The 26999-nt window shown below is 33.7% G+C and overlaps 1 long non-coding RNA gene and 1 pseudogene across 2 annotated transcripts; both read left to right on the top strand.

Annotated features, from left to right (window-relative positions):
• The first annotated feature begins 2221 nt into the window (after positions 1–2221).
• Positions 2222–3480, top strand: LOC149151049 (uncharacterized). The gene is made up of 2 exons (XR_016263100.1): positions 2222–2756; positions 2830–3480. It is a non-coding gene; the product is annotated as an uncharacterized LOC149151049 (long non-coding RNA).
• A 17808-nt stretch (positions 3481–21288) lies between these two features.
• Positions 21289–22991, top strand: LOC149151048 (LRR receptor-like serine/threonine-protein kinase FEI 2; annotated as a pseudogene). Its single transcript, XR_016262544.1, has 2 exons — positions 21289–22340; positions 22574–22991. The product of XR_016262544.1 is annotated as an LRR receptor-like serine/threonine-protein kinase FEI 2 (transcript).
• The last annotated feature ends 4008 nt before the right edge of the window (positions 22992–26999 follow it).

Raw genomic sequence — 26999 nt, 5'->3', positions numbered from 1 at the left:
CAAATGTTAGGGAATTGAGAGCGCATGTGAGTAAGAGTGAGGCAGTTTAAAAGAAAGTGAATTTCATCTTCCACTCTCTTAGTATCTCAAATCTCACAGATTTTATAGTCCAAAAGAGTCTTGGAAATAAACCACCTCACTGAAAACACACACACACAAATATATATCTATATATAAATATATATAATTAATATCATTTTATTAAAATATTTTTTCTACTCATGTCTTTCACAAAATACATAAATAAACTATTCTACATTTTCAAGTTTCCAAATTTAAAAAATCTAAATTACTTGCTACTATCCAAAGCTACTAAATAATGAAATATAATCATGTATAATATTAAAAATAAGCTACTAAATATTAAAATATAGTAATGTATAATTATTAAATATATATATATATATATATATATATATATATATATGGGGGTTCAAAAAGCATAATTTAAGGTTTTGTGTTTTAAGAAACTAGATACAAATTAAGCTTTTAAGGCTTTGTGTTTTAATAAACTATATACACATTATTCTCAGATAATTATTATTTAAATTAGTTAAAAATAATATAAAATATTGTAATGTATTATTATTAAAATTTATATTTCATAATTATTTTTATAAAAGTCATAAAAAAACATAGCATAATTTAAATGGTAATTAAAAGGAAAAAAAAAAATTCCAAAAACAAATATAAATTATTATAATGTATAATTATAATAAAATAACATTTTATTGAAATAATTTTTCTCTGAATACTTTTCAAAAAATATATAAATAGCATATTTTAAAGTCTTAAATTTCTTGAAATCTAAAATATTTTAATTTTTGGAATCTAATGATAACAACTCTAAAAAGATAATAATAAATATTTATAAAAATAATATAGATATTATAATGTATAGTTATTAAAAAATATTTTATTGGATAATGAATAGTAGATTGTAGGTTTATTTCTCTTTTCGTTTAGGTAATTCTTTTCCATTATTTTCTGTAAACATGTTATTATGTGGTAAAAAAATGAATATGTTGAAATTTGTGATAAGTAATTTTTATAAATTTGAATAGGGATAATAATAAATATTTATAAAAATAAGTTGGATATTATAATGTATAGTTATTAAAAAAATATTTTATTGGATAATGAATCATAGATTGTGGGTTGAATTCTCTTTTAGTTTAAGTAATTATTTTTCATTATTTGCTGGAGACATGTTATTATGTGGTAAAAAATTGAATCTGTTGAAATTTGTGGTAAGTAATTTTTATAAACTTGAATAAGGTAGGAAAATTAGAATATCTTGATATATAAATTATTTGTCATTCATTTTATTATTATTTTGATTTTACTATTCAATTGGCTTACAAGAAATTTAAATCTTAAATTTCATAATTTACATAATACTTCATAACAATTAAATGACCAATTATATATTTTTAATTTTATTTATTATATTTAATTATTTTCAGTGACAAATTATATATTTTTAATTTTATTTATTATATTTAATTATTTTCAATTTTTAATTAAATAATGCTTAAATATAATGTAGAATTAAAATTAACTGCAAGTTTACTTTTTCTTTTTTGCTTTTATATAAAGTGTAATGATGATAAGAGCACACATTAATTGACAATTTTATATAGTGTAATGATGATAAGAGCACATTCCTTGACAATTTTAATTTTAAAATTGGCATCTTCCCGAGGGCGTCTTTCACTTTCTCATGAAGTTTGGTGTTATTATTGTTTTTTCTTCTTTATGATTGTAGGACTTATTAACCATCTGTCTTTTCAGTGATGAATTGCTTTCACTATTACAATTTTGATGAATTTAAATTTAGCATTTTGTCTCTTCAATAATTCATTGCTTTAGCACTTTTGCGCTTTTGATGACCTAAAATAAATTATATAAAGCTGTGGACCGTGCAATAATGCACCACGTTCATGACTTTAATTGGAGAGGTCACAGTCAACAAATTATATTTGTGAGATGCCAAAACATATACCACACGTTATTCATCAATAACGGACTGATTTATAATAGCAAATATTTATTTACTCTCATTGATTGGTCGAGCGTAGATATTTTGGTATGGCGTTTGTCCCTAGTTTGCCAGTGGTCCCCATCTGCCAAAGGAGCAGGATATCCAGTTGGATCAAAAGCTGGAACTCCTGCCATATAAGTCAATGCTTCCACCAATACTTGCAATGGCTCAGAGAAATTCTGGCCTGGAGAGACGAAACGTTACATCGATCGTTCCCCAAGTGGAGCAATGGTAGCTGGATTTAAAGCGGCTTTTCACCAGATTGTCTAGTCCGTCCTGCAGAAGAAGGAAGCCAGCAGCAACTTTGGCTCGCTGAAGCTCTGCAAGTTCGCGTGATTGGTGTGTGTGGAGTCGCTCCCCGTTGGAAAAGTCTTGTTGCTCAAAGTAAGCTACAATAACTAGAAAGTCATTGATGTCTCTGATGCTGTGATTTGGTAGCTGTGATTTGGTAGCAGTCTCTCAAAAATAATATTTAAATTCAATAATTTTGAGAAACTGTAAACCAGATCACAACATCTCTAGGTGTTGTAAAGTATTTTGAGCAACAATGTCTTTCCAACGCCGTCCATTCCATATACACCAATCATATTAACCTGTGGAGTTTCAACTAGCAAAGTACTAATCAATGCGGGAATGGAAACACAAATGGAACCTTCACGGCCATGTTCGTGTTGGAAATGGATTAGCGCTCAGTACAACATTTTATATTTAGGTAGTTTTTTTCCAATTTTCAGTTATTTTTCCTGTTTTATGTTGTATTGGAACTTAGGGTTGCTGATTTTCAGGTTAGAATGGATAGCTTTTTGTCACTCCAAAACATAATAGCTCGGGAGATGATCCAAGTGCACGAGTACACAACTTTTTGGGAGGAAAAACTTAAGTTTTGGGTTTTCTGGACGAAATGATTTGTCCACACCTGTCGGATCAAGCTGAACGAAGCCATCAGATGTGAGAACGAAGCACAACTTCATTGGAGGAGAGGGGCTTAGCCTTCGGGCACATAATGCCTTTCAGCACTCGGAAGACGAAACCGGAGGGGATGCCGGGAGCCAGAAACGACGTTCTTTCAATCGCCCGAAGGATCAATTTTGAGGTTTCTATGTTGGAAGAGCCGTCGGAGGAACAAGTTTGGTCTGGGGGTTTGTGCTCGGAAGGAATGCAGGGACTCCTTTCTTCCCATCAGATTAACTGAGAGGGAAACGCAGATATACCTTTCCTCATGGTGTTAGAAGCAAGACCGGACCAGTGTTGTCTGGGTTCTGGTTTGTGGGAAAGAGCCTAGAGGCTTTTCTTGGGGTTAAACCTGATAGACTTTAGGCGACGACATAGAATGTTACAATTTTATGGGCAAGGTCATGATTTATGAGATTTCAAAATAAGAAGTTTTATGTTTTGAGTTTAAATGGTTGGATTTAGGTATATTGGAGGTTGGGGCATTATTTTGTGTTATGGGTTAAGGTCTGATATTTTGGGCGTGAGTTGGTTAATCATAATGAAAATTGATGTTTTTTTAATGTTTCTAAGGGTTCAAACTTGTTTTAAAATGGGTTATTAAAAAAAAAAAAGTAAAATTTTGAAATTATTTTTCACTTTCTATTTACGAAGGATAACAAATATCATAAAATATTAAAAGAATGGTCATATTTTCAATAACCAATCAATGTCTTCACTTTCAATGCTTGGTTGGTTGAGTATCAATTCATCACAATGTCATTGTCTTTGGCATTTAGAGACAAAAAAACATCTCTAGTTTAGTTGGTTCTTATCTATTCCCAAATATAATGTACCATTCCACAATCTTCTCTTCTACAACATTAGATGCATCACATAACTCAAACCTAGCTAAATATCTTACCATTGTACTAGTGTATGCACTATTTTATATCAATTAATGTGCCTTCCAAAGAAGCTTAGACACATTGTCTTTGTGAATTCTCACATGAATTCATTTGTTATGAATACTTTTAGTTTTTGTCAATATGAGAATTGGCATCACACTTAGTTTACATGCTTCACGTTTTTGAATCCCAAACTTGTGGTAATATCATTTGCTTTGTTATCTTTTCCTCCAATGCTTGCAATAATGCCATTTGTTTTGTTATCTTTGCCTCCACTCCTGGCTCTATAAAAAATCAAAACAATTAGTCATAGGTTATGGATGTAAATTACAATGACATACAAAGCTTATTAATAAGATTAGTTATAAATGAGATGTTGATTGTCAATTTTGATGAGAAATGAATAGACACTGAGCAAACCCAATGAAATCAAATCATATACTTTTTCCATGTTCACATATTCCATCTCACTAATAGTATCAAACATGTTGTTTCATAGTTATGTTACAACATTCATAATGTGACGTGTTTTCAAGATTCATGACATGGTTATAGCTTTGGTATCTAATAAGAATATTATTTCAACACGTTTGCAGGCCTCTCAACAACTTAGTATGTAATTCATGGTAGTCCTCACTAAAACAATAAATGATGTGAACAAAACTCATTATTCAGAATTGAATTTAAATTTTGCAACAATCCACCAATATTGTACAATTTTGCTTAAGCTTATCATTAATATGATGATAGCTTTTCTTCATTACTCATAAAATTATTTTATGATTATGTTTGGAATTAAAAACTATTTTAAGCTTGGTCAAATGTTCCTGATTATGTTTAGGTATGAACTTACACAAAATGAACCTTACATCACAAAACCTGAAATTAAGATTACAATAATGACAATTGTGATTTTGGTCATTCTATTTATAGCATCATCAAATCCTCACTCCTTTATTCTCCAAAATAACAATTCCCCTTTTCTCGTTTCCATGCATCTTCATCTATCACACTCTTTCATTTTGTTCTCCAAAATAATAATTCACCTTTTCTTGTTTCCATGCATCTTCATTTATCACACTCTTTCACTTTCTTTTACTTGTTTCTAAGAATATTAACATTAATGTGAAGACACTTTGTCAATATTTTGATAATACCCCATAGCTCTCTTTCCCCTTGCCTCATCCCAAGCCCATGTTCAAGGAAACTTATCTTTTGTAGCATTAAAGCTTAGACAACATTCTTGAAGTTGGATGGGATACTTAAGAAAGATATGGGGAAGGTAACATAATTTTTTAGTATCATCAAACTTATGCATGAGGGTTATGCTCTAATATCCCACTCTTTCATGCATGTGTTGATGGCATGCAATCAATATCCACAACAAAAATAACATACTTTGTGGACTTGCTAAGTAATTTCCTCTAGTCCTTTGTTTCTTTAGATCTTGGTAAGTTGTAAATCATAAGAATATTAACCTAAATAATAAGCACTTGATATAGTCATTCTAGATTGTCATGTTCCTAAAATCCTATTAACACAAGTAGGACCTCTTTATTGCTTTTATAGTATTTTGATAGAATTATCACCCTTCAACAAAGACCTTAAGATCCACTTCAATTTCTTCTTTTCTAATGAGATCTAAAATGAATGACTCCCATAGTTAAGCAAGATCAAGTTATTTTCAAAATATAATGCAATGCTTATGCATTACATGCATAAATAGATCACATCCTCCCTTATAAGGGTGTTCACACAATGTTTGATTTTTTAATTGTGCTTAAATTTTTATATTGTCATTTTTATAACTTTGAAATTCCTTAAAAAAATATATGGTTCAATGGTTATGAATTTATATTATTATTAATGTACATATAACTCAACAAAATCTCATATTTGAAATTACAAGCAATGCTTATTATTACTTTTTATTAAAATTTCAAGGTATCTATTTAATAATTCGTTAAACCTTGGCATTTTAAATAATTGGAAGGACAATATTTTATTATGTTGGCATTGATTTCAACGATGGATATGATGCAATAGCATACATCATGGAGTAATCTAACAACTAATGAAAAGTTTTTGTTACTACTAAAGTGTGTTTGAAGACAACAACTTTTACACTGCCTATTGTTTGCAAGACTGCGTAATTTACACACTTTATTAGTTATGAGTCCATGTAAATGTTGGCAGATAAGGAAACCAAATTACCACATTTTGGATGGACTTGATTTCCATCTAATTTTACTATAGAAATGTCCCATGGTAAATTCCCAAGATATTTTATGTTGGCTTGATTTGATCTAGGCAGAATGAAGGTTATACTAGCAATTGTACCAAATGTTGCAAAATAAACTCAAGACATGAACTCAAGAATAATCATGATATATAAAAAATCATTGAAGATAAATATTAGTAAACAAAATATCATTAAAAGTTAGAAGATAAAGAGAAATCACTTACATTATGCCAAATTTTTGTTTGATATTTTGTTTGATTTTGAAAAATAACAAGTATTATGTCATAGTTTAGTTAGGAGAAATATAATGATAAATTCAAACCATTTATACTTATTTTATTTTGATGTTATGCTCTCAATATTTCCAAAATTGCCTTCTAAGTGGTAGGTTTCTCCTTGTGAAACAAAATGTAAGGATACTCAAAACTGCACTTTAGTTATTAGGACTCACCTTAGAGAAAGAAAGGTGACGATACACAGACTGTATATCATTTTGATATCTTTTAACTTCGATTGTAACCCCTCTGTATATAACTTCGACTGTAAACCCTCTGTAACTTCAACTATAACCCCTCTGTATATTCTAGGGTTTTCTGGTTTTGTTAGGGTTTGTTTTTTAACATATTTGACTTCATATTATTTTATCACTATCCCCTCTTTTATTTTGGTTGGTATTGAAGTATATTTGTAAAGAGTATAAAATCTATCTTCAAAATTGATCCATTCAAATATGTGATTGGAATCGATCCATGTAAAGCGTTGATTATAAATTCTATTAACAAATACATCCATTTAAAATTACATCTGGGAAGTTGGAGCCCTAGGCATTCAGATTTAAATTGAAATTTTAATGAACTAATTTTAATAAAAGCCTAGGATAAAATGTATCCTAATAGGATCTAGTATAAAAATAGGGCCTAAGTATAAATGTAGACTATGAAACTGAAGCTAGTAAACCAAGTATAACATATTAGACATATATTAAAATCAGAAGAGACTAAACATACATTAAATCAAGAGTATTTTTTTTTGGAAGGAAACGGTTATGGTATAAATTAATTATTAATAAAAAGGTTGGAATCCATTACAAATTCTTCACTATTGCTATTTATTGATGCTTGCTGAGAGAATCTAGGTAGGCGGGCTGGTTTGTTGGCTCATTGGTGGTAACCTCACTTGTCTGTTGGTAAGTACTTCCAGCTCTAATCAGTTGGGAAGGATGGGGGACATCTCTTTTCTCATCTGCCAGACATCTCTTGTTTCATCTGTTGGCAACTTGGAATGGGTGAGTTTGGGTAATGGGTGCTTGCTAAGTATCACCTCCCCCTGCTCCTTACATCCGACCAACAACATAATAAAATTTCATTTACATGGCCAAAAAACTTTTTTGAACTAACTCTCTCGTGTCTGGTGGAAAAGAACTTGGCATAATCTCTTTTGGTGGTGGTGGTGGTGGGTAAAAGTCATTCTCTTTCTTTCGGGTATCCTTTGGGTATCCGGTGATGGGGACCTTCTCTCGTGGTCTCGCTTAATGCTCTTGTCATTTGTTGGGAACATGGAATGCATGGAAAATTTAGGGTAATGGGTGCTATTACAACTTAACATTAGGACTACATAATTCACTTTCCACATAGAAAAGGCTACACATTCACTAGATTTCTCTTAGTTGGAGGTTGCATTGTGTCATAAGTTTGATTCTGAGTTGGTGAGTTTGAGAAGTATTATTCTTACCCTTGAAGAACAAATTCTTATACTCTTTCTAACTATTTTCTTATCCTTATCTCTTTTTATCTATCCATCTCTTATGGAAATCATGATGGCCTCTTCACTAATCTTAACTCATATTTTTCCTCTAATTTATTTGGATCCATGACTTGAATCTCATTTCTGATTAGAATCTACAATTTGTTGAGAAAACATCTAACTTAAATTGTCCATCCTAATACCTTTTAGATCAGGACCCAGATACAAAGGGGAGGGGTTGCTTTAGCCAAAATTGCATTACATTACAAGGTTTTCAATTTGATGGACTAAATCCTTGTTTCAGGGGAGAGCATTGTAAATCAACGATGATTTGGATAATAAAAACAAACAGGAAATTATATGCCTCGGTGGATGGATATGACTCTTAACTCAAATAAATGAAATTCCCTTTTCAAAACTTGTCGTCTTTTCGGCTATGGAAATTGTGTGTTGTGGAGCGACACCAGACCATCTCTCTGATATATGCGATTATGCATTCAATTTTATCCTACCAAAGGGAGGTATATATTCTTCAATTGTTCAAAATTGTGGCAAATTATTCCGCACTTCTTCCTGTTCTGAACGATCCTGATCAAATATTCATTTATGTTCTTGAAGTATGTTCAGTTCCATAATTGATATACATGAAAAAAAATTCCCTTTAAAAATTAATCCTCAATCTTTTTCTTTTCCCTTTTTTCTTTTTAACTTATTTCCACACATTTGAAGAAGCAACCACAAAAACTAACTATCAGTTTGAAGATGGCAATAGATAGGGATTAGTACAAGTAGTCAATGCCTTATATAAATCTAAGGTATCATTTTGATGAAGTCATTTTGTTCCACTTAGAGAGGGTTTAGCACCACAACCCCTCTCCAAAAGAAAATATTTCTATCAATTTCTTCAATTCCATTCCCCAAGAAAGGAATGAATCCCCAATTAACACTTACATTGATTAATTTACGTCAATATAATCAATGTCAATATTTGAACTTGGATCTTCAATAAAATTCCATATCTTTGGTTTTGATTGGTCCATTTTTCCTAGAAGGATGAGCTTATTCATGAGGACAAGTAGCAAATATTTTGTAAATATCTTAGAAGATAATGTTTTTCCCATAGGAAAGAAATCAACCTCCTTCTCAGCCCAAGGGATCGAGTGAGGTTGCTAGTACCAGACTAGCCCACAATTATACTCACTTAAGATTTCACAAGGCACGATGCTATTACAACAATATTCATAAGCACAAAGCCATTACAACAAATCTCATCATGTCACCTACGGGATTTGAACCTAAGTGGGGAAGATGACAGTCATTCCACCCAACCATTCGAGATAACCAGAATTGACTTAGAATATGATGTATGTTACACTACACCATTATATTCTCATAAAACAAGGCTTATATTTAATTATACTTTTTTTTTTGTTTGAGAACCATTTTGTTTAGAATACTCTTACTAAGGTATATCTCAACACAAAAACATGCATATGTAAATAAATTCATTATAACTCTCTCAATATCTAATTTATTAAATGGAGAATAACACTTGATATTAAGAGGTAATTTATTGATTTTGTTTATTATAGAAATAGGAATTTTCATAATTTGGAAACAAATCTTTATGGGGAAAAATTGTATTTCTTCATCAATTCGAAGTTTTTTATATTGAGAAATATTCAATTTTGCAACAAAGCATTAACTTTTTCTTGGCTTTGATTTTTTATTTTTTTATGATTTTATGTCATTATATGAAATTCCATCCAAATTCAATACCTTACTTTAATTATTTAAAGAGATTGAGTTTTTACTTATTTTTTTATTTCTAATTTAAAGAGCTAGGTCTTTTGAAATTTTTTCGAACTATCATCCCCATAAAGGTTAGTGGGTAGCTAGACTTGATTGTATGATTATCTATATGTTACATAGAGACATACACACTATCAACCCCTCACAACCCACCTTTATGAGGGATGCATAAATACACCTCCAACCTTCACCACACACCCTCTTGAGGGTGCATGGGTGTTCATTTATGCAAAGTGCACACAGGAAAACCCTCACTCCCGACCACCCACCTTCTCTCTCAATGAATGATCTTTTGGGGATAGAGGTGTGCACTTGTCCAAATCACTCACATGCATGCCCTCACTCCCCACAACCTATACTCCCAATAAATACACAAATTTACACCTCCACCACCCACCTTCCTAGGGATGGATGTACAAAATCTACACTTATACCTCCCTCCTACAAGATTCACATTTGTAGCCCTCAAATTAGAGAGGTATTAACTCATTTTATTAACAAGACCAAATTTTTGATACACTTTACAAAATGAATACAAAACCTAATTTTAATGGTCTCATGTGTCTCATGGAGTAGCTTGAAGGTTTAATTTTATAAAAAAACATATGAAATGATAAGAACCATATTGTGAAAGAGGTATATGTACTCTTGTTACACAAATCCATGGGTAAAGGGGCTCTTGCATACATAGAATAATGATGAAACATTGCAATATTCCAAGGAGATTAGAATTGATTTTGCTTGATTGGTGTAGAGCTACTTCCGTTGGAGAGGTTGTCAAATTTGAAGATTCTAAAATAAAAATGTTGTCATAATATGAGGGACATTGGGATAGGGACTTCAAGAGTGTATAGTGGATTTCTAGGTTAAAAATGTTAGTTTTGATAATATATGGTGATGTGAAAAAATGGATAAGGGTAATGGACCCACTTGGTCATCCTTGCATGCTTGGATTCTCACCACACATTCTAATCATAAAGCTTATTTTCAACCCACAGTGCGTCGACAAATAGATTTTTGAATATGTGAAATATTTAAAATACCTAACAAAAAGATACATCAAAGGAATTATTTTACTAATATTTGGACCTATTTGTATGATTACCAAAAATAAAATCAAATTAGGTTGAAAAGCAATTTGAAATTAAAGTAGACATAGGGATTGAAAATATGGTCAAGAAATCATTTTTCCTGTGGTAAGAAATATTTGTAATCAAAATTATGATTTGTAAAACTGTCAAAATACTAATCAAAATGTTATTTTTCAATATTATTTAGAAAAAAATAATGGTTGACATAAGACAAAAATTATGTTTCTTGGTTGAAATGTATTGCATAATTTTTTGTATTGGTCTAGCAAATTATATCAAAAACGAACTTAGTTATTATGAGATATTGAAAGAAATTTTTATTAACAAAAGAATTATTCTCAATTTTGAGCTAAAATAAGATTATGTACCTAATCATATCTCATATATTCATGATACTAAACTTAGGTCCTCGTTTTGACCTATGCTTAAGCATGTAAGGTCCTTGAGAAAATTTAAGGTACTAAGGTCCAAGTCTTAAGCTCAAGAAAGGTCATAGCCTTGAGCTATGCTTACAGAAGTAAGAACCTTGGTCCTAAGCTCTATAGCTAATGAATGGATATATTTTATTTAGTAAATAAAATCGTTATTAAAAAAGAATATTTGACATTAAATGGAATATAATAATCTTAAATGGATATTGTAACACCCTCCTCCCAGATCTACCCAAGTAACCATCCAGCCGGAGTAAACATGTGACGAGAGAACACTATGATATTATTTGACCTCCTAAGTCACGTTAAGGAAGTGGAACCAACACAAACACACCATACAAACCTTCAACATCAAGATTAGGACCCTTAGAAACCATCCCAACCTTTCTGCCACCCAGACCCTAGGTCCCACTGAGATTTTGGACGACTTGACCCCAGACGCTCCCATGTTATAGGCTTGCCAGCATCCAGGAGGCTATGGAAGCTCCCATGCTATAGGCATGCCAGAATCTAGGGAATGCTTTGCTCAGTTTTGTGTCAGTGTCCCTGATATTTGAGCCATCTTTTCAAGCCCAGAGACTAGGTCATCGCCCAGAATTGAATGACGCCTTCATAATAGTAAGATAACAAGGAAATGATAGTACAAATGCAATTACTTGAATAAGACCTTGATTGGACCCCTACTAGCCATGACAGGAATTTCATCAAACATATCATGAATATGTAATTTACAGGTGTAAATAACTTATCTAATCATAGGGGTCTCATACTTAACTGAGAACCGCTTCGGGGCATTGATGCCTCAACACATTAACTACCATTTCATCCATTAGGTAATAGATACATTATTCATTCATTTACAAGTAAAAACATGATGAGAGACATACATAGCTATTGTCATAAACACACACATAGCCAACATAATAGAAGCAGAAATACCAATGAAATCACTACCATATGGTCCACATATAAACCAGTATAATACTCATAGAAATACAAGGAGAAATAACCTCATATTAATGATGCAAAATCCAAACCCGGGATGGGACTTCCATGTTCCACCCGACCATAGAATGGTTGAGCCAAATCTCTCTTCAACCATTCACACCCATGCGATATTCCAAGCATGAGTGTGGGATCTCATAGAACAAATCAATTCAAAACCATCCACAGCTTCCAGATGCCATCCACCTCAACCCATAAAAACAATGATTCCACCTCATGGTCGGACATCACAAAAACATCATCAGATTGTTCTTTATCCAAGCCTCCCAGGGCTCCCGAGCATTTGTTCCAACCAAGGCTCCAGGACTAGCAACTCCACCCACAACTTTTATCGGGCTCTAGAGCGTTTGTCCAACCAAGGCTCCAGGACTAGTAACTCAACTCACCAAGGGCTCCAGAGCATTTTTCCAACCAATGCTACAAGACTAGTAACTCAACCCAAGTTGTTACAGGGCTCTAGAGCATTTGTCCAGCCAAGGCTTCATGAACTAGTAACTCAACCCAAGCTAAGGAAACTTGAGAACCAACCAAAACAAAACAAGGAAATAAACCCACAATCTTCATGGATTTCCATGAAATGACAAGGCTAGGCAATCCATTGTCAATCCTGACCATCCTCCATGCCAATGACAGATCATAACCAACAAACCACATGCATATGCCATGCATGCCAAAACTAGTGAGGAAAAAGTACATGCAACTCAGCACCTGCAAGAAAAACCCCCTATAGCTATTGATCCTGATGTCCTCTTGCACCTTCCTTCTCTTCCCTTGCCTTCTTGCTCCAAAATCCAAGTATGAAACACCCTCTAAGAGTGCTCCAAGAAAACTCTAAGTATCCAAGTGTATGGGAGAGAGAGAAAGAGGGAATAATGAGAGAGCTCCAAAAATAAATTGACAAAAGGTTACCAACTGATCCTCAGAAGCCTTTTTATGAATGAGGCCTCTATTTTCTTCATTTTTCATTATTTTCCTTCAATTTCCTCCTCACATGCAACTTGTGACCTTTCACCTCCTATTTCTGGGCCTAATTTCCATTATTTTCTTAAATAAATGTGCCAAAAATTCCATTTGCCTTTCCAAAGCCTTAGTCATTGCCTTTGTCAATTTCCTTAGCCATTAATCAATCACCAATGATCCTCATCACTATTCTTTTGCCCAACATTCAGCTTGGAATAAGTGTCCCATCAACCATGGTTATTATTTTTCCTTTATTATTTTTATTACATGGAATTTTAACCAGGGATGTTACTGAACCCTCCCCCTTGGGGGAACATCGTCCTCAATGTCAACACCTATAACCACAAGACTGTTGAAAGGAAAATATATATCTGATGGAGCTTTATAACTTAGCTCATTGCAATATTTACAATGATTATCCCGCTGAGAAACAAACCAACATGAAAACATAACAACATAACATCATAATGACATGAAACCCATACCGCTTTTTGGAGCTTCATAACATAGCTCATGGCGATATTTACATCCATAAACATATGTACATATACCAAAATCACCAAAACATGTACCAAAACATATACCAAGACATACACCAAAACCAAATACCAAAACTTACTTACTTCAACCGACAGACAAGGAAGGATACATAGCCCGCATTTGATCCGTCATCTCCCATGTAGCCTCATCGGGCCCAAAGTGATTCCATATCAATTTAACTTGCTCGATTTCTCGGTTTCGGAGCATGAGCACCATTTTCTGCAATATACACTGAGGCTCCAACTTAAATTCTCCATCTGGTTCCACTTGCAATACAAAATAGTCAATCACATGATCAACATCTTTAACATACTTCTTAAGCAATGACACTTGGAAAACATTATGGACTTTCACTGTCGAAGGCAGTGCAAGTCAATAGGCTACTGGCCCAATCCTCTCAATGATATTGAAGGGTCCACAAAACCGTTGTTCCATCTTGGCACATGATCCAATCCATAAGGATCTCTTTTTCAGTTTGGTGCGAAAGTACACCTGTTCCCCAACCTGGAGCTCTTTGAATAACCTGTTTTGATCTACATTGATCTTCTACCTATCCTATGATGCCTTTAGATTCTTCTTGATAACTTGCATTTCCTGTTCCATGTCTGCCAACATGTTCGGTCTAATCAACACCCTGTAAACAAAATCACTCCAACTGATGGGAGTATTGCAACTCTACCCATACAATGCCTCAAACATACTCATCCTCAGTGACTCCTAGTACCCATTGTTGTAAGCGAACTCTACCAGTGGAAGATACTCTTCCCACTTTCATTGTTGATGAATCACATACATTCTCAACATGTCATCCAATATCTTGTTGACCCTCTTAGTTTGTCCATCTATATGCGGATGATAAGTTGCACTGAAGGACAACTTTGTGCCCAAGCCTGTAAATAACTCCTTCCAAAACTTGGAAGTGAAATTCGCATCCCTATTTGACATAATATTCTTTGGAACTCCATGAAATCTAACCACGTCTTTGATGAATACCTGTGCTACATCACTCATTGAGAATGTAGACTTCACTGGAATGAAGTGTGCAACCTTTTTCAACCTATCCACAACAACCATGATGGAATAATGTTGTCTCTCTGTCCTCAGCAAACCTGTGATGAAGTCCATGGAAATGACCTCCCATTTCCATTTTGGAATCGCAATCAGCTATAGCAGTCCACTTGGATGCTTACACTATGCCTTCACACTTTGACAATCAAAACACCTAGCCACAAACTCTGTTATATCCTTCTTTAGATTCAGTCAATAATAAAATTTCTTCACTGTGGATGTGTCGATAAGAAATATAGTTAAAGCGAGATTTAATAACATAGATTTCTTCCAAAAAAATTCTGAGTGTATGCACGAGACTTTCATCCTGTAGATTGAACCAATTGATAACAAGTTTGGAGTTTCCAAATATCTTAAGTTGTCAGCATCCCTTCTTAAAAGCAAAAATAAGGAGGAGTCTGAGGCTGTTGAGTTCAAAATAATTGTTTGTGCCTCTCCCTAAACCCATACTCATTTTGAAATAATGGTCATCTCTAAGATATAAGTTGGCCCCACCACTACAACCTTGTTGTTGAGATGAACCATCAAAATAATCCCAGGGTATAGATTTATTGATGGTTTCAGGAACAATATTCCTGCTTGGTTGATTGGTGTCATGATCCGGGATCAAATTCTATAGAGCCATAAGATGAGATAATGATAATTGCCAATCGGGTGCCTTGTCCTAGAAAATGAGTTTATTCCGAGCTATCCATATACTCCAACCTACTAGCAGGGGAAGGTTACAAAGCTTTGAAGGGTGGACCTAATTCCACCAGGATTCCCAAGCGTAGCAAATAGAGTCTCTCGCCCATCTATATGGAATTGCCAATGTTTGATATATCTTATTCCATAATCGAGTCACAACCTCGTATTGCATAAATAAATGATCAATACTTTCTGAACAACATCTACAGAGAATGCACCAAGTGGGACCTTAGAAGGAGTGGTGTTGTAGGATATCACCTATAGGGGCTTTGTTAAGAAGCAGATACCACATCAACAACATGGCTTTGGGGGACATTTTTAACTTCCACAACGAACACCACCACCAAACAGTATTATGAGGTTCGTGATCTGCGTATATAAAGGAATATCCTGCTTTTGGAGAGTAATTACCATGATGAGATATGGCCCAGACTAATTCATCCTCCTTGTCCTGAATCTGAATATAAGCTTATGAGAGTGCATTTGTATAACTAGACCATTCCTGATGCCATCTATCCGGGATCCCCAAGTTCAGTGCAGATTTCCAAGCTTAACCAAAAATGGTAGAATTGTCAGAATCTGCGACCTAGTTTAGTGTCCTTATCCCAATTGTATCTAGATGGTGAATGAGTTCAAGAAAAAGAAAATGAGTGTTTCCACTACCATACTAAGCATCTGTCCCAATGCAAACCTTGGTGTCTGCTCCAACTTTCCAAGCCAGCTTGGAACCAATGTATTCCATAGAATTCAAAACTTCTCGCCAAATTGTTGATATAACAGTTCTATTCTAGCTAGGGCTCCTGATCCAATCATCAATACACTTAGGATGGATGTACTTTTTCGTGACCACTTCCGTCCAAAGATTTTTTGAGTGACACAATTATCTCTTCACTCATGAATAATTGTTTTGATTTATTATATTTTTATTTTTGTTTGCCAAGTTGACCAGACCTTGAGATGATTGTATGGTTAACATTTAGCTTGAAAAACTACAATCCAAAAACATCTAGACCATAAAAATCACTTAGGGATTACTAAACTAGATTTTTACCCATAAATACTTTAACAATACACCCATCACTATTTATTATATTTATTATAATTTTGAATAAGTTAAATTTTTTCTCACAATAATGCATCGCTATGATATATTTATATTATGAGACTAGGTACAACAACATAGCACTGCCCACCAGTCTGGGTGATAATTTTTCTTATATAAGGCTGTGGACCGTACCATAATTCAAAAACACCATTTATTGCTAATTAATTATTGATTTATGTTAGTGGATTTATCGATCGTTCTGGCGCGGAGGTATCTGGAGTGCCTCTTGTGTCGCCCCAAATTTCATGGAACACAAGATTTGATGGGTTCTTTGGAAACTCTCAAAACGGCTCTTTATCAGATTGCCGCATTCGCCCACGGAAGTTTTCCACAGTGGCAACTCTGGCTCGCAGAAAATATGTAAAAGATTTTTACACCAGTAAATGTAAAAGGGATTTTTACACAACAGCAGTGTAAAATTTCAGGAAGAGACAGAGTTTTTTTTGTTGGTTGAAATGTAATTTTGGTGAATCCCTCCGAGTGAAAGAGAAGAGGATAAATTTTGTATCAGGCATTATATTTTATTGAATACAAAGCTTTTTATGGGTGTGTAATACTCTGTTCTCAGAATTTTTTTTTGAAGCTTCCCTGTGCTAATATCCTGAAGAAAAACAGAGCATTGTCTCTGTGTGCATTTTGTTTATTTTGTTTTTGAGATTTTACTAGAAAAATCCCCAACAGTGATATCAGAGCTGTTCAGTATTTTGTTTGAAATCACCATAAATTTCCAACATTAACGTGGTTGGTGTGTATGAAGGGGCGTTGTTGGAAAACACCCGTTCAAAGTGATTTACAATAATTGGAAAGTAATTTATTTACGGACTGTTAAGCAGTAAAGTTTCAATGAACTAAGTAGTGTTCAGATTTAACATGTTTCAGTGAACAAGTAGTGTTTAGATTTAACATTAATGGAGGCACAAGTTGGAAGAATAATACTGCGACGAAAGATGAGCTCTCAAACACGGCCATTCGAGATGGCTTAAGGTGTAAGGCTAAGAAAAACGTTTTATATATAGGTGGGTTTTTCTACTTTTCATTTATTTTTTCTGGTATTTTTGGTTGGAATTTAGATTTCGCAGAGTTATCACGGTAAAATTGCTATTTCAGTAATCCAGTGATGTGATTTAAAGGTTTTAGTTTCCTTTATCTGGAGAATCCTCTCGTTTACTTGGAGAGGTGAGTTAAGGTTTTTAATTTCTCTGAAAAGATCCCGAATGTTAATTAGGGTTTTGATTGTCAAGGTGGTTTTTCCACTTTTCAAGCATTTAGCGTTTTGACAGCCAGGTGCCTTTTCCACTTTTCAATTATTTAGGGTTTTGATAGCCAAGTGGTTTTTCCACTTCTCAAGCATTTAGGGTTTTTATAGTCAGGTGGTTTTACCACTTTTCAAGCAACTTTTAATTTTTTTTAGGTTGGAATTGCAAATCTCAATTTCTGTCAGAGCGAAAGTACAATCTTATTCATTCAGAGTTGATCTACAAGTCATTAAAATCTTTGAACCAACCTATTATGTCAATATTTCCATCCGAACAAATTGTTCAAATTACAAATGGTTTTTTGGGCTGAAATCCAACAAAAACCAGGCATTTTAGCATTTAGATGACGCTGATGAATTAGAATGTTCCGGAAAATTTGAGGACTAGTGAGAAGGTATTCCCTGAGCCATGCCCCTCGTGGCGGCAGCAATGATGGACAAACAAATGTACCTGACTGTAATTCGTCTTCATCTCTAGTGAAAAATGCAGATGCTACTTTCCTTTGTGTTCATGCGTAAGTAATATATGATCCTGTGATTGCTTTTTTATCATTTTATGTATCCAACAATAGAGAAATAATGTGGATAAACTGGTGAAATTATGATTTGGGATTACTCGCATTATTAAATCATGTAATGAATTTATTAATTTTAAAATAATAATCGAAGATTAATTGATTGCTGTCTGAGTTTCTGATTTTCAGGCTTCATAAAGATTTTAATGTTAGGAATAAATTTATTAATGTTAAAAGAATAACATAGGATTAATTGATTGCTGGTAGGGTATCTGATTTTCAGCTTAGAATAGATAGTTACATCGAAGTATGCTCTTCTTGGGCGATCCGTTGAGGAATGTAAGGTTTTTGTAAACCCAAAACATATATTGCTCTTCCGAGCTGGGGGATAATCCAAGTGCACGGGTACACACCTTGTTAGGGAAAACTTTAGGGTTCAGGTTTCTGGGGAATGATTTATCCGCCACCCGTCTGATCGAGCTTAGCAAAACCATCAATGTTGTCAGAACGAAAGTATGGAGGGTTAAACTGCATTCTAGGTATGGAGGGTTAAACTGCATTAGAGAATGGCGGTGTCTAAGCATCCTGCGGTAGATTCATAAATGCCCCTGCATAAGTTGCTGCATTTGAAACAAGTGTTCCAGATCCAATTACCTCTATACTGCAAAGGCATTTGATATTTGGAGTAGTCTTGTAATATATTATTTTTTTTTGGAGTTTTGGTGGATTTCTGTTAGGTAAAAAAATGTGTGATAAAATTTTGATAATTTTGATTTCTGTTGTTTAAACTGGTTGTTTGATTATATATATGGATTCAACACCATCAAAAATCACTGGACACACTTAGATTGTGAAAAATTTACTTATCAAACTTGTGATTTCAATAAATCTCACTTAATTTTAGACAGATTAAATTAAATTTTTTTCTAAAAAATTACACTTTAAAAATACTAGTTTAATATTCTGCATGCAAGTGGTTACACACCGCCTTAGCCTGTGGAGAAGAGGGGCTTGGGCCATGTGATGCCTTTCAGCCATCGTAAGACGGATCCTGAGCCTCGAGACTCCAAATGTGTGAGGTCATTTAATGATACATCTCATCTAAAGATCGCTTTATTTTAATCACCCACAGGGTCATTTCAGGTTTCTTTGTTAGGAGAAATGAGGAGAGGAAATGGTTTTCATTCAGGTCTTGGCGGTGGTTTGTATTGAGAAGGATTAGTTTTCAGATCTTGCTTTCTTCTCATCAGAATAACATAGGGGGAATGTTATCGCACAAGAAAAGCATATAAAACCCATCTTTATGGCTTGTTAGATACAAAATCAATCTTTTTAGCTGGTCTCCGTCATGTTTTTGCTTTTCCAAGCTGATCTCAGGTATTTGTATCAAATGGTGGCGTGATGTTTTGAATTTATCTTTTTTGCTGGTCTCCGTCATGTTTTTGCTTTTCCAAGCTGATCTCAGGTATTTGTATCAAATGGTGGCGTGATGTTTTGAATTTTGTATAATCTACGCTTTTTGGGTTGATTGTCTTTATTTCTGTTAGTTAATATTTACATGTTCAGCTTTCTTTTCTGGGTATGTTTTTCAGCTGATGTCCTTCTTTTATATGATTATTTTTGTAAAATGTTCTATTCTATTAATACAACATCATGAATAAGTTATGATCATATATGCTGATGGTAAATGTATTTGAATTGTAAATATTTCATTTAATGAAATCAGTTATTTTCCTTCTCTAGAGTGCATTAATGAGTTGTTCTTTCATATCTAGTTCAAAATCAAATGAGTTGTTCTTTCATATCTAGTCCAAAATCAAATGAGTTGTTCTTTCATATCTAGTTTATTTTGAAGATATTTTGTTGCTTCTAATGTGTTAGGCATTTGATTAATTATGTTTTGATTTTGTTTTAACTTTTATTCAAGTACTTCAATTTTGTTGTGCAATTCATTGCACTCTTGCAATTTTTTAATTTCTAGTTGTGCACTTTTAAGACTTTTTTCTCCTTGTTTTCCTCCTCTACCCATTTTGGTATTTAACAAGCTAGCTTGATTATCACACTCACTTGATTTTAAGTCACCTAAGGGTGTGGGGTACCACCCATAATGCACCCCAAAGTTTGATTACCTGAATTTAATGATTCAACTCACCCTCTTTCGAAGTAAGAAGTAACACATTACTTTGAATTACAACAATAACCTTCCCTTAAAATAAAATTTGCTTATCACTCCATATTACAAATCACTTCAAAAAAATATCGTTTTTTCATATAAAATACATTACTACAAAATTAAAAAATTTACATCCACCTTATCTCTCCAAAATATCTTCTTATCACTCCCTTACAAAATATACCTTCAAAAAAAGTTTATAACCACTCTTATCCCTCCCTAAAAACTTTATGATCACTCTTTAAAAGTGCCTTTACATACTTTATCCTTTTATTATCCCTGCCGGGGCAGTGGATATAACCATTCAAAAATGTGTTGAAATTCAATTAGTTAGAGGGCTGACCAAAAATTAAACAACCCTGTTATAACGTTAACTTTATAAAACAGATTATTATTATTATTATTTTTAATTTTAATTTTCTTTTCGTGATTGGTTATCTCTTTTGGGGTCTTATTGTTTAATGATGCTTCTCGCCACCAATTACATTGATAGTTTGGGTACCACCACCAGTGTGTCAATTCGTCATAAGGAACACTCTCGAACCCTTTGTCGATACAGCTGTCAGGGCTCTTCGTAATCAGTGGGATGCCTGAAGAAAGGGATTCCATGCGCCGAGTTCAGTTTGACGGCTCATGTTTGATGTGGTAGTTAGAGGAGCTACCTTCATCCTCTCCCGAAGCTACTCTCGAGCAATTGTGCAATGGTACAAGGGCGTGACTCTAGTTGTGCTTTTGTTCTTCTTATGGTACTGTTTTTTGTGCAAGAATGACAGGGTCAAGCAACCTTACACAAAAATGGAGCAACAACTCTTGCAAGAAACAGGTATGCAAATAAGTATATTTTTCCAAGCTCTTTCAACTTGCATTAACCTATTCAGGCGTGTAATTGATAAAAAGTTCTCTGGAATGTGCTATATCATATATGCTAAGCTGGTCATGTTCCATGGAGATCAGTCGTATACATCCCAGGATATAATAAAGAGAATTGAAACACTTGATGATACTGATATCATTGGGTCTTTGGTACCGTGTACAAATTGGTGATGGATGACAATAGTGCGTTTGCAGTGAATAAAATTCTGAACAACGGGGTAAGATCAGATCGCCTATTTGAAAGAGAGCTTGAGATGGGAAGCATCAAGCATAGAAACCTTGTGAATTTGCGTGGTTATTGCAATTCTCCATTAGCCAAACTTCTTATCTATGACTACTTGCCTCTGGGAAGCTTAGACGAGTTAATACATGGTTAGTATATTGACAACACCAATTTGTGGAATTTTACTTTTCATGGAATCCTTAAAGATGACTAGTTCTGATTTTAATGTCTGTCACAATATTTTCAATGTTGTCCAGAACATAGAGAAACAGATTCAACTCTCGAATGGAGTGCTCGATTAAAAATAGCAATTGGAGCAGCTTGAGGTCTGGCTTATCTGCACCGTGATTGCTATCCTTGCATTGTACATCGTGATGTAAAGTCCAGCAATATATTGTTGGGTGGCAATTTGGAGTCACATGTATCAGATTTTGGTCATGCAAAACTCTTGGAAGACGATGAGACACATGTGACCACCATTGTAGCTCGCACATTTCGCTACTTGGCACCAGGTACTGATTTCCTTTACTGCTATTCCCTTCACAGGATTTAGAGATTTTGTATCACTATAGGTAGTCCTATATCTTGGTCCAATTGACAGAGTATCTGCAAAGTGGGCGAGCAACTGAGAAATCTGATGTGTACAGCTTTGGAGTTTTTTTGCTAGAGTTGCTTAGTGGCAAACGGCCAATAGACCAAACATTTGTAATCAAAGGTTTGAATGTTGTTGGATGGGTAAGTTATATTTTCCTTTCCCCATACTAATAATAATTTTAATTTTAAATTTATCATTGTATCATAAGAATGACAATTTGATATTAACTAATTTTGATATTAAAATAGTTAGTTATGAAAATTTATTTGATTAGACAGCTACATTTCTAATGGAGTGTAGAGAGAATACAACTTCATTGATATAATAGAATAGAATACACTATCATTGATATTTATCTCTATTTCAAATGCAGGTGAACGCACTACTGAGGGAAAACAGGCTGGAAGAAACTGTTGATACACATTATGATTGCACTCGCAAAGAAAGCATGGAGGTTGTTCTACAAATCATTGTGAGGTGCATAGCTTCCAATCCCGAAGAATGTCCAACAATGAACCAAGTTGCTCAAATGCTAGAAGCAGACACTATGTCTCCATGCCCTAGTGACTTTTATGTATCTAATTCAGAGTGATGGGATGAATTCAATCCCAAGCTTTCCATATCCATTTTGGCAACTAACTTCTCATTTCCGGGCTATTAGCCATAAAATCTTTATGCCCTCGGTTGTTTTGTTCTGGTTTGCTTGTATATATTACCCATTTTGGCAACTAACTTCTTTTCTCGAGGCTATTGGCCATAAACCATTTACATCTTCACTTGTTATGTTCTGGTCCTGCTTGTTGTATATATTTGGGAGCCGGTGGCTCCCTGCAGATAAAGCACTCAGTATTTTTGAGTCTTAGACTAATAGTGGTAGAGTATTATGTTATAATGCAAAGCCTTTCCATCACTTTAAACGAAGGTACTCAGGTATATTTGTATGAGTAGGCATTTTTCAGAATCAAATGTGAATTTTACTTTCAATTGATATAATAGTTTTTAACAACAACAAATCTTTTTTCAATTCAGCATGAATTTTTATGTCAGGCGAGATTTGACAAACAGATAATCAACTCTTGGCAACATTTTCCATTGAATGTATAATTTTCTCGAGAACACATCATTGGTTGCAACTGGATTTCCAATATTTGTCATTATTTCTTCGATAACACATTTCTATTGGCCAAATTTTCTCAACAAACCATCCATATTGGTTGAATGTAGGTAGTAACATCCATATTGGAAGGAGAAGCAAAATTACAAACGTGCGACGCCCTAGTTAAGAAATCATGGAATGCCAGGAAATCAAACGCTGCCGAACTAGGGTTTAAGTTCTTTCTAAGGTAATTTTGTATTAGCAGTCGCGGAAATCTGTTTGTTCCCTTCAACAAATATTTTTCCATAAAACCATAAAAAGTCAACAAATATTTTTCCATAAAACCATAAAAAGTCATTGAGTTATGCAAAACGTTTATTTGGTTACAAAGTGTTTGAGATTGCGCCAACAGCCAAATGGCTATTTTCGTTTTTACATGATACTGACGTCCCAATCGAAAAGAATGCAAAGCTTAAGGCCTATGCTCTTACAGTTTTCAAAATGGTAAGACTTTTTCCAGTTTTCAAAATAATAATTTTATTAAGATTATTGTCAACGAGTGTAGCCAGGATTATTTATATAAAGTTTAAACTTGCTTATGTTAAAAAACAAAACAAGGACCCACTTCTTTACTACTGTGTTTGCGCAATAGATTCTTGCTTTTGTTGGGATTTTGGTTTTTTTGTATATGGTCTATATTGCACAGACACAGAAGTAAAGAAACATATGCAGAGACAGAAGCAGTGACAACATGAAGTATTATATGTTCAATAATGCTTCTTAGATGCAGTGACAAACATTATTTCCACATCTAAGAAGCACTCCGAAACATATATTAATTATTGTTGTAACTGTTTGTGTTTTTCCATATGTTTCTTTACTACGGTATCTTGCAATATATACACTGTACCAAAAAAATCACAATCCCAAGGCATGCATAGATACAATATACACTGTACCAAAAAAATCACAATCCCAAGGCATGCATGGATCTATTGCATAGACACAGCAGTAAAGAAATAAAACACAGCAGTAAAGAAATAAAACGACAAACAATAAGTTCAGGATTTCCTCATTATAATAATTAAATAAAATAAGTTACAAATTTAAGAGGTATAAGAGGAGAATAACTAATAATAAACATGGAAGAATATTTGCAAGAGGAAGAACTCACAACCACGATGGAAAAGAAACCAGTGATTGTCATAAAAACAGAACATTGTTTTAGTTTAATTGTAAGCAGAGAGGTGGTAGTCATACTCATGAGTCATAACCAGAAATCTCATGTCCAAGGTCAAATGTATGAGAAATCGCATATAAAATGTCATTATTATCAAAAATTTGGTATTATGCAATTGAATGCAAAAAAAAACAATTTGACTTAAATAAGAAGAATACAATTTTTCCAGCAGAAAATATGTATAAAAATAGTGATTTAATGTATATTACTTGCAATGTTGCAGAATAAAGTTTAACAGAAGTGTGGTTTTTAAATAGTGGTTGTAAAAACAAGGTTACGTTTGCAAACATAAATGAATTTCCATGGCTAGAATTAAAATTAATAGAATTAAAATTAAGAAACAATAAAAGGTAGCCAACTTGGGTAAAAGAAGCATTAATATTAAAACCAAATGATGGAGAAAGAAACACTAATGTATATTGTGTTCATAATATTAATATACTATAATTAATATTAAATAATTAGTACAAAAGGGATTTAAAGTCTATTTTGAAAATAATAAGTATTTGACTATGAATAAAATTGGAAGGTTAATTGTAAAACTACAAATGACACATATTCATAATAGGCTTCTTTGGAAGTTGCTTTGAGATTTTGTCATTTAAGTTTCACTTCTCTAAATTTGTTACAAAGAACTTAATTGTTCATAGTATATGGGTGCACCTACCGTTTTGCCTTAATTCAACATAATAGTTAAGCGTATATAAGGTTTTGTCCATCATTGTTAACATATTTTTGGTGTGGAGCGTGTGTTAAGTGGGCTCCACTTACTACTAATGTCAGAAAATCACATCTTGGTCCTGGCCCACCATATTGCTATTTGTATTCAATATACATGATTTTTCACATGTCCTATGATGTAGACGAGAGTTTGTGAGTATCTTTTGGAAAGATTTGGTTTGCAAGGATTTTGTGTTTTAAATTTGCTATTCATTAATAAAATCTGTTTTATTTATCTTATACATTAAAACACATTTAGTTTGCTAACTTTAAATTCAATGATCAAAATAAGCGGCAGGGAACGCTAGCTATGTGGCCTTGTTAACTTTATGATCACATTAAAAACCCTTATAAAACAATTTAATAAAACTTTCAAATCACTTTATAAAAGTGATTTATAAAAGGTAATGTGAAGAATTTATCTAGGTGACTTGTAAAAGGTTAAGTAATATGAGTTAATGATTTCGTTGAGCTGAGAGTGAAGAGAAGGTTTCATTAGCTCCACCACTTCACAACGTCGACTCTTCTTTTTCGGCTAGTTCCTCCACAGTGTTGGCTCCTTTTCAGCAACCAAAACTATAGTTTGCAGAGAGGTTGTATGCAAATGGTCCAATGTGGATGGTTCAATGCATTTCCTCGACATGTGATCTCTATTGCACATTTCGATTTCATGTGGAGCCTCCTTCTAACAAATCCATGATTTCTTTCGAAGAAATATTCGTTACTTCAAGTCTTCACCAACAATAATGAAATCTTTAGATTTTCAACATAGATCTGACAACTTTTGCGCAAGGGCACCTCTCAACCATGCACAAAGATCTTTACTTGTTCATGCAACCTTTGATATCATTCATAAGCAACAACTGTATTCAAAATTTACTTTGTCTCTCATGCACACTTAGCTTCTTGCTCAAAAATGTCCCTAGAAATAACCTCAAAAATTGTGATCGAGGACCAACAACGATCTACTCTCTTGCATCAACAATGGGTTCTCTCAGTCCTCAAATTGGCAAACACGAGCTCGATCAATCTCACTTTTGTTGGAAATAATACTGAGAGGGGGGCTGAATCAGTGTTTACAGTGCAATAATTTTTCATTTCCTAAATAGATTTATATATGCTACTTGTGTGAAGTGAACTTGTGTGTACACGCTACTATGATTAGAGAAACCAACGAATACCTTGAGAACTTATGATTTAGTCAATTTATCATGTGTTGAACCTTAATCAGTGCATCAGTAACTTGTTAAACAGTGTAGTAAAAACATAATAAACCATCACACTTAAGCAAAGCACATGAACACCAAGATTTAAGGTGGAAACTCAACGTGGGAGAAAGCCCACCTGCTGCTGTCGTCTCTGTTTTTTTTAATATTAAGAAAATTTGTTTACAATCTTGTACTGGTGCAGACTCATACCAGTATGTAGGTACCCACCTGTAGAAGGCTACAACCTTCTTTCATTTTCCAGCTTCTACTCAAAGGGAGCTACAAACCCGTAGCTCTTGTACTAGCTAATGTGTTTACTAGTACATAGGCGCCGACTTATAGAAGGATACAACCTTCTCTCTTCCTCTAAGGACCACATTTCATAAATTTTAAGGCTAGATGCTTCTTGTATACAACAATACAAACGAAGGCCTCGTTTCATCAAATTTTCATACTGGACCCGTCAGAACTTTCAAACAACATCAACCAATAATCAGTTAATCTGAACAGTCAGATCACTGTCAACAGAACATTG

Source organism: Pinus tabuliformis, chromosome 9, assembly GCF_031772625.1.
Source record: "Pinus tabuliformis cultivar Carrire ecotype Pingquan chromosome 9, CPIR1, whole genome shotgun sequence".
Taxonomy (NCBI): Eukaryota; Viridiplantae; Streptophyta; class Pinopsida; order Pinales; family Pinaceae; genus Pinus; species Pinus tabuliformis.
The sequence above is the reverse complement of the archived record's forward strand: the minus strand, read 5'-3'. Positions and strand labels throughout refer to the sequence as shown.